Source organism: Triticum aestivum, chromosome 7B, assembly GCF_018294505.1.
Source record: "Triticum aestivum cultivar Chinese Spring chromosome 7B, IWGSC CS RefSeq v2.1, whole genome shotgun sequence".
NCBI classification, from domain to species: Eukaryota; Viridiplantae; Streptophyta; class Magnoliopsida; order Poales; family Poaceae; genus Triticum; species Triticum aestivum.
In genome coordinates, this window is record NC_057813.1 from 20455367 (window position 1) to 20464482 (window position 9116).

Consider the following 9116-nt stretch of genomic DNA (forward strand, 5'->3'; position numbering starts at 1 on the left):
TTTGTTTTGGAACAAACGTTTCAACCGTGGTATTATAGGAGCATACCACATCACCTTGGCAGGAATCTTCTTCCTGGGGCGCTCACCCTCGACATCACCAGGGTCATCGCGGCTGATCTTATAATGCAATGCACCGCATACCGGGCAAGCATTCAAATCCTCGTACTCACCGCGGTAGAGGATGCAGTCATTAGGGCATGCATGTATCTTTTGCACCTCTAACCCTAGAGGGCAGGCAACCTTCTTTGCTTCATACGTACTCTCGGGCATTTCGTTGTCCTTTGGAAGCATATTCTTTATCATTACCAGCAACTTTCCAAATCCCTTGTCAGATACACCATTCTCTGCCTTCCATTGCAGCAATTCAAGTGTGGTGCCCAACTTTTTTTTGTCAGCTTCGCAATTCGGGTACAACAATTTCTTGTGATCCTCTAACATGCGCTGCAACTTCGTCCTCTCCAGATCACTTGCGCAGTTTCTCTTTGCATCGGCAATGGCCCGACCTAGATCATCTGCGGGCTCATCTGATGCCTCTTCTTCAGCTTCTTTCTGCATTGCCGGCTCAGCTTCTTCCCCCATTGTTGTATCATCGTATTCAGGGAACCCATGGGCAGGATAGCCGTCGTCGTCCTCTTCTTCTTCATTGTCTTCCACATAACCCCTATTTCTCCGTGCTTGGTCCAAACATTATAGTGAGGCATGAAACCGGACTCAAATAGGTGGACGTGAATGGTTCTTGACGTAGAGTAACTATGACCATTCTTACAGCCAGCACATGGACAAGGCATAAAACCATCCGCCTGCTTGTTTGCCTCAGCGGCAAGCAGAAAAGTATGCACACCATTAATGAACTCGGGAGAGCATCTGTCATCATACATCCATTGTCGACTCATCTTCATTACACAAGAGAAGCTCCAATAATTCCAGTCTTAGCACCTTCTTCACTAAGAACAACAACCTTTCCTCTTAAAGGGAAGAGTGACCTTGAGCTATCATATACTGCAAGTATATCTCTGAAAATTCTATCAAGAGCTTCGAAACAGTGACAGCGCACCATTGGAGCTTCATCCCACAGGACCAAGCAAGCTTTATCAAGCAAAAATCGCATCTGGGGAACCCTGGACATAGAACATCGGGTATCACCACAAATTTATATAGGTAACTTGAAGCAATAGCAAAGGTGTGACCCCTAAAGAAGCAATAGCAAGAACTATCCGAGCATCTGATCTTGGTGTTGTAATAATTGTGTTCCATAGAAACGTTTTGCCCATCAACAGTCTGAAAATCTGTGAGGAGACAACCAACCTTCTGTAGTGCATTAAAATTAGGGAGAACAAAGAAAATAATATGAGGAGAATATCATCATATGATAGTTCCTGCCTCTGAATCAGGAAAATTAAAGCAAAGACTGTCATTTACCAACTTTATGCAGGCTAAAGTAAAGCCAAGTTAGATTAACTTAGTATGCTACAAACAAATATAAATATACCAGTTCAAAAATATTTCCCTGAACACCTGAAAATTAGTATCCAATCTATGCAAGAGAAGTAAGGCATGAAGTGAAGATATCCATCTTTTATGGAAACTTTCAGTTCCATGAGAACGTTCACCAAGTCAAAAAAAAATGAACTGCCATCAATCGAAGTAAACAACGAACGTGTAAAGCGCCGAGGTTGAAGAAATGTATCAGACTATCAGTACATCTACTATACCTTTGCAAAGTCCATAGTGCAGAAGCCAACCATATTGACCTCCCGTTTAATGAATCCAATGGCAGCAAACTCAGCTGCTCGTCATCCATCCCTGAATGATGACGACAGCATGGAACTGCAACTCCACATTGATTTTTGCTGGTAATAGTTGGCGCTTCATTTACCTCCTTTCTCAGTAACTCCGCCAGAATATAAAGGGCTCACTCAACAGTAAACTATCTTCAGTTACCTGCAAAGAAATTTGGCACATTACACAACAAATTAACAGTAAAGTGTAAACCAAACCAACACAACTTTTTGCAATTATGGCTTTCATTATTTATATACGTACTGTTGAACATTCTAATGCAATTCGTTTCCGAACAATTTAATATGCAGCCAAATAGTTACAACAATATCTAAAATTTTGATGTGCTTTCCTGGAATAAACCGTGGCCAAGCAATGAAAAGAATCTACACAAGGAATAAACCTGTGTGGAAGAGCAAACGTTGTAACCTCTCAAGTAGCTAGGTGAGATAAACTACTCCTGGAAATGTGACCCTATTAGTTTGAACCTGAAGGTCCTTTGAGCATCAGGTCCAACTTTTCTCAGACAAGAAATGAAAAATGGATGTTGGTTTTTGCTTTTTGTAAGGGCTGCGTTTACAATCGCCTCAATAAACCAATCTGACAAAAAAAGGATTCACAACATTTTTCTTCATGACAAAATAATAAAAAATCTCACAAAAGAATCTGCGCATAGTAAATTTCCTGGTACAGTAAAAACAGCTAGTGGAACAAAACAGTTCACCAAATGCGTATTTCGCTCTGCATAATCTGCTGCTGGTTAACAAAAGACAGAACATATTCTGGTATAGGTTCTTCCAGTTAACTTCAATTGGTTGCACAACCGAAATCAACTCAGATCAATACGCCTACAAAGTAACAGCTGAACTTACTGGGCTACCGACCTTAACCGAAGGATCACCCAGTAAAAAATTGCCAAAGCACCTTCGCAAGTCTTGCTGCGCTGCCGACCTTCTCTGATTCGCTTTCAGAATCACTTCCCGAGTCAGAATCTGCATTACCAACATAGGAAATACGATCTGAGGGCACATTTACAAACCATGATAAATATATCAAATACAGTAGGATCTTGTAGACGACTGGGACTGGCTGTTTAAAATAATTAATTGGTACAAAGAATCTGTAGTTTCCAATAATAATCTCTAAAAGGCATTTATGGTGCCCTTGCAGCTATGTATGATCCCTTGCACCACATATCAGTTTACTGTAAGAATCACTGTGCACTATCATCCTGGGTGACACTGGCATCATGATATTTTAACTATTTCATTAAGTTTCTATGGATTCTGCTACGTCTCCTGATAGCATCATACTATTTATATTCCAGTGCCTGTCATAAATAACACCCTTTGTTCTTCCCTATCCATCTCCCTTGCTACCTCTACTTAATAACAAAACAGAACGGTGGCATCAGATCCAAAACAAACTATATGGCATCCTTTGTTCTTCCCAAATCCATCTCCCTATCCGCCTCACCTTCCTCCCCTCTATGAGTTGCAGTGGCACACCACAGACGACCAACAGCTAAGCATCATGTATTCATGTATATCATCCACTTCATTTGAAGCTAAGCCAAATTAAAGAGTCAAGTATGTCAAGGTAGTACTTGGTTTCATTACCAAAGTTTAATCACTTCAAATCTAAAAGATCTTACCGGAGGGGCTTCAAAAAGACTGATTAAAAAGTATGTTCGGCTAGTGAAGCTACCAGCAACTGCAAGTCTACATCTTCGTAAACAACACAATTACTTGTTGACCTGAGAGTTCTCTACAAATCACTGAAACAACCATTCATGCCTAGGAAAGAACAGGGACGTGGCACCTAATAATTGACACAAAAAAAAGGAAATTTGGGCACATAGCGTCTCACCTCAGACTTCTCCACAAACAGCACGTCCCAAGGGGAAGGGAGGACGAGTTGTTGTTTATGAAGACAGAGGCTGCTACCAAAAATCCATATTAGCACGCATATGCATATGGGACAAACTCAATGGTAAATTAACAGATCAGAAATCTACCTTGAATATACATCTTCATTGGTGAAACACTAACATGTGAGCAAGTTAGAGCAGGAGAGCATCCTCTTGCAGGCCAAGCCGGCGACCAGCAACGTATGTTCGTCTCCTGCAGTTCCAAGACGATGGGAGCGCCGGTCAGAGAGAGAGAGGGGAGGGGGGGCCCGGAGTAGAACTGCAGCCAAGCCCCTCGCGGTGATGGAGGAGAAGGACGAGCGACGGGGGTACCTGCAGCAGACGCAGAAGGAGGAGAGACGGAGGAGCGCCGCATCTAGTGCCTGCGTGGGGCGCTGGTCGCCCTGCGCCTCTGCCTCTGTCGCTCCTTGGTCGAACTGACGGTGCATAGTGGACGGCCCCGGGGAACAGAGGGCGAGGTCCTCACCGTCGCCAGCGGTGGCGTGCACGGGAGGTCGTCGAAGAGGCTGCACTCGGATCTGACGGTCAGCGGGCGGCGCTGGCGAGCGACCCTTGGCCCGCCACATCCCCAGCGCGCACTCCTCCTGCGGCCGGCACACCTCCGGCCCGCTGAGTCATGAGGAACGGCGACGACACCACGGGCAGCTCGGCCACCTCGTCGTCTCTGCGGCCCACGCTCCTCCTCCTCTGCTTGTTCCCAATGAGGAGAAGGCGGGCGCGGCGGTGTGGTCGTGGCTTGGGCTGGAGAAAGGGAGGACAGAGGAAGAACACGGGGCGGAGACGGCGCATTGCGCTCCTCATGTCGACGGCGGCGTGAGAGAGGCGAGGGAGAGAGAGACGTGAGAGCAGAGAGAGGGAAGGGAGATAGGCGGCTAGGGTTTCACCACGGACGTGCTGGGTTTTATAGGTCTGCATGTGAAAAGACAAGAATGCCCTCGGTGGGGTATGGTAATTACAGGCGGTGGCATGAACTGGAGGGCAGCCTTGATCCGACGGCCCATATCGTTTCGTCTGAGATCCAACGGCTCGGATCGATCCATCTCACGATCCAACGGCTAGAACTCGTTTGGACACCCAATCCAACAGCCGAAAATCCAAACGCACGGGAAAGCTCCATTTTGGTCTAGACTCTAACAATGGGATAAGCTGTTGACTCGTATCGTAGCATCTGCATCCACTACAGAGTTACGCAGCAAATTCAGATGGTTGCCGTGGAAACCATGACAAGACAGCGCACTTCAACAAAGCTAAAGAAAACTGCAATTTCAGAAGACCCCCAAGCTCCAAAGCAAATTTAATGTAAAACCACACTCCGCGTAGTGAAACAAACAAACAAGCAAAGGGAGAAACAACTCCCAGAAAACACTCACACGCACGGGTTGAGAAACCGAACCAGCCCGGTTGCTGTTGCTGAGGCCCTGGCTGTTTGCTCCCGTGGGGAGCCTGTGGCCTTATCCGACGACTTGGGCGGCCCATGGCATCATCAATGCTGCCAATGCAAACAAGGCTGGATCAAAGTCCTCTTCGGGTAGGCCCACATGGAAACGGAGTTTTTTTTTCAAGAGTATGCCAAAGGCGTACCATATTTTTATAGAAGGAGAAGAAAGCAAAATTACAAGAAGTGCGGCACAAATGCGAACATTCGACACCCATGTTTTACCCAACACCAACACCAACGAAACTACACCCAGCCTAACTCCTCACAAATCGTTGTAACCCGCCGACACCGCCTGCCGCTTGCCACCATTCTTCTACCTCTATTAGCGTACAAGTGACTATATTCGAAGGAGTTTTTTGTTGTTCCACCCTATCGAAGACTCGTGCATTCCTCTGTTTCCACACAGCCTAGAGGACCGCAGTGACCGTGGTGTCAAAGCCTCTTCTGTCTGCCCCTTGAAAGCTTCTCCTCGCTCGTAGCCACCACTCTAGGGTGTTCTCAGTGGATAAAGAAAGAGGGGTATTGATCTGCGGGGTGTCCCATGTGATGTGCCATACCTCCCGAGCGTACGGGCACTACAGGAGGATGTGATCAGCATTATCCTTGTCCTACAGGCAAGTGTAGCATGCTAAACTTCCATCCTGAAGACCATGCCTCGCCTTTCTATCTGACGTCCATATCTCGTACTGCATCGCCAGCCAGACAAAGAGCTTACACTTTAGAGGAGCCCGGCTTTGCAAACACACTTAGCCATGGGCGACTGGGGCCACACGCTGCATAGACTGCTATAGACAGATTTAAGGGAGTATTGTCTCGAGGCCGAGCACATCCACGTGAAAACATCCTGCTCCGATTCTATTTTGTGTACAATCGCCATCGCATGGCAAAGATGCATGCATTGCATTTCTGCCATGAAAGAGATCTCCATTTGGCAGTCCTCCATCCATCTGTCGTTGACGAGTGCCTGCTGCACAATTCTAGTGTTTTCTTTTTGACTATATACTACAAGGCAACAACCTCACAATTCTTTATTTAAAAAAAGAACCAGAGAAGTTACAAGGTTACAAATTACAAGTAAAAAGAACAAAGAGGATACTTACAAAGAGAAACTAAGGGAGGGAAACTATCCAGGAGGTTAGGCTATTCCTATATTTACATTTGATTCTGTGAGCTAAAAGAGAAATGTCATGGACAAAATTTCTCCTCCAACATCTGAAGGAAGGCAGCTCATTTATGAAGATCTTCCCATTCCTTTGAGTCCAAATATTCCATGTGGCAGTGAAGAGTACCTCTATGAAAAATGGGAAACCAAAATCCTTCCTAGCAGATAAAGCCATCTCATAGGTAGTCTGGTTTGGTTGAAGAATCCATGAAATGTCAAGGTAATTCCAGACCCGCTGACTGAAGTTGCATGCAAAGAAAAGGTGGCACGGTCTTCATGACAGGCAGAATTACACATTACACATGTGTCATCTTGGATATTCCAATGACGTCATTGCATCATGTCTCTAGTGTTGAGCCGATCCATCAAAAGGAGCCGGCCAAAAACCTTGAATTTGAGAGTGCATGAACATTTCCAGATCCACTTAAATACGGGATCAACCACAATATGTGAGAAGCAGGACATATAGTAGATCCTTGACTGATATTCTTCAGGATTAGATGGCCATTTCGAAATGTCCTTCCCTTCCTCCTAAAGGTTGATCAGCGGCTGCAAATATTGGAGTTGGGTGAATTCCTGGAAAGCTTCAGCCGACAGGGGCAGGTGGAAATTGTCGGTTAGGTCAGGCAGCTCCATAAGTTCCTTAATGGTGATCGTATCATCAATCACATATGAATGCAGCCTCGGGAACCGACGATGCATGAGGACGACATTATTTCCAAGTTGCCAGCGATCCAGCCAGAAGACCACCGTATCACCAGCACGCACGTGTGGCACAGCCAACTTGCAAAAACTATCGTATAGCTTCAAAACATCCCTCTACCAGAAAGAACCACAGTTCTGGGTGACTTCTGGCGGTGATGAGGCATAGCATGTGTCCCAAATGAGTGTGACCCAGGGCACATCTGTTGGGGAACGTAGTAATTTCAAAAAATTTCCTACGCACATGCAGGATCATGGTGATGGCATAGCAACGAGAGGGGAGAGTGTTGTCCACGTACCCTCGTAGACCGTAAGTGGAAGCGTTATGACAACGCGGTTGATGTAGTCGTACGTCTTCACGATCCGACCTATCCAAGTACCGAACATACGGCACCTCTGAGTTTACCACACGTTCAGCTTGATGACGATCCCCGGACTCCGATCCAGCAAAGTGTCGGGGATGAGTTCTGTCAGCACGACGGCGTGGTGACGATGATGATGTTCTATCGGCGCAGGGCTTCGCCTAAACACCGCGACGATATGACCGAGGTGGAATATGGTGGAGGGGGCACCGCACACGGCTAAGGCACGATCCGTAGATCAACTTGTGTGTCGTCCTAGAGGTGCCCCCCTGCCCCCGTATATAAAGGAGCAAGGGGGAGGGGGCGGCCGGCCTAGGAGGGGCGTGCCAAGGGGAGTCCTACTCCCACCGGGAGTAGGACTCCCTCCTTCCTTGTTGGAGTAGGAGAAGGGGGGAAAGAGGGGGAGAGGAGGAAGGAAAGGGGGGCCGCACCACTAGTCCAATTCGGACCAGAGGGGGGCTGCACGCCTCCTTCCTTTCGGCCTCTCTCCTCTATTCCCGTATGGCCCAATAAGGCCCATATACTCCCCGGCGAATTCTGTAACTCTCCGGTACTCCGAAAAATACCCGAATCACTCGGAACCTTTCCGAACTCCGAATATAGTCGTCCAATATATCGATCTTTACGTCTCGACCATTTCAAGACTCCTCGTCATGTCCCCGATCTCATTCGGAACTCCGAACTCCCTCGGTACATCAAAACTCATAAACTCATAATATAACTGTCATCGAAACCTTAAGCGTGCGGATCCTACGGGTTCGAGAACTATGTAGACATGACCTAGAACTATTCTCGGTCAATAACCAATAGCGGAACCTGGATGTCCATATTGGTTCCTACATATTCTATGAAGATCTTTATCGGTCAAACCGCATAATAACATACGTTCTTCCCTTTGTCATCGGTATGTTACTTGCCCAAGATTCGATCGTCGGTATCCAATACCTAGTTCAATCTCGTTACCGGCAAGTCTCTTTACTCGTTCCGTAATACATCATTTCATAACTAGCTCATTAGTTACAATGCTTGCAAGGCTTAAGTGATGTGTATTACCGAGAGGGCCCACAGATACCTCTCCGACAATCGGAGTGACAAAACCTAATCTCGAATTATGCCAACTCAACATGTACCTTTGGAGACACCTGTAGAGCACCTTTATAATCACCCAGTTACGTTGTGATGTTTGGTAGCACACAAAGTGTTCCTCCGGTAAACGGGAGTTGCATAATCTCATAGTTACAGGAACATGTACAAGTCATGAAGAAAGCAATAGCAACATACCAAACGATCAAGTGCTAAGCTAACGGAAATGGGTCAAGTCAATCATATCATTCTTCTAATGATGTGATCCCGTTAATCAAATGACAACTCATTTGTCCATGGCTAGGAAACATAACCATCTTTGATAAACGAGCTAGTCAAGTAGAGGCATACTAGTGACACTATGTTTGTCTATGTATTCACACATGTATTATGTTTCCGGTTAATACAATTCTAGCATGAATAATAAACATTTATCATGATATAAGGAAATAAATAATAACTTTATTATTGCCTCTAGGGCATATTTCCTTCAGTCTCCCACTTGCACTAGAGTCAATAATCTAGTTCACATCATCATGTGATTCAACACCAATATTCACATCTGTATGTGATTAACACTCATAGTTCACATCGTCATGTGATCAACACCCAAAGGGTTTACTAGCGTCAATAATCTAGTTCACATCGCTATGTGATTAA

General features: G+C 45.8%; 1 long non-coding RNA gene across 5 annotated transcripts; it reads right to left on the minus strand.

Moving 5' to 3' along the window:
* Window positions 1-802: 802 nt before the first annotated feature.
* On the minus strand, window positions 803-4574 carry LOC123159487 (uncharacterized). Of its 5 annotated transcripts, none has more exons than XR_006479753.1 (5): window positions 4022-4574; window positions 3797-3902; window positions 2664-3718; window positions 1713-1941; window positions 803-1118 (listed from the first exon to the last, which is right to left on the minus strand). It is a non-coding gene; the product is annotated as an uncharacterized lncRNA (long non-coding RNA). The 5 variants fall into 5 exon arrangements; XR_006479754.1 differs by lacking the exon at window positions 803-1118 and having other exon boundaries at window positions 1125-1941; window positions 2664-3546; window positions 3649-3718; XR_006479756.1 differs by lacking the exon at window positions 803-1118 and having other exon boundaries at window positions 1125-1941; window positions 2664-3346; window positions 3434-3718.
* Window positions 4575-9116: the final 4542 nt, after the last annotated feature.